Raw genomic sequence first — 336 nt, forward strand, 5'->3', positions numbered from 1 at the left:
GTGTGTATGTATGTATGTATGTATGTATGTATGTATGTATGTATGTATGTATGTATGTATGTATGTATGTATGTATGTATGTATGTATGTATGTATGTATGTATGTATGTATGTATGTATGTATGTATGTATGTATGTATGTATGTATGTATGTATGTATGTATGTATGTACGTGTGAGATCCCATTGACTACTCAGATGTCGCGTCATATAACTGTAGCCTCGACAAAGCATGTGCGTGCGTGCGGGTTTTTTCCATCCTAATGCAACGCAATCCGCTCCCTCGGCAACTCGCAGGCCCGGGCCAGGAGGGTGCCGTACGGCTGGTGGCGGGCAG

The sequence above is a fragment of the Volvox carteri genome (genome assembly GCF_000143455.1).
Source record: "Volvox carteri f. nagariensis unplaced genomic scaffold VOLCAscaffold_10, whole genome shotgun sequence".
Classification (NCBI taxonomy): Eukaryota; Viridiplantae; Chlorophyta; class Chlorophyceae; order Chlamydomonadales; family Volvocaceae; genus Volvox; species Volvox carteri.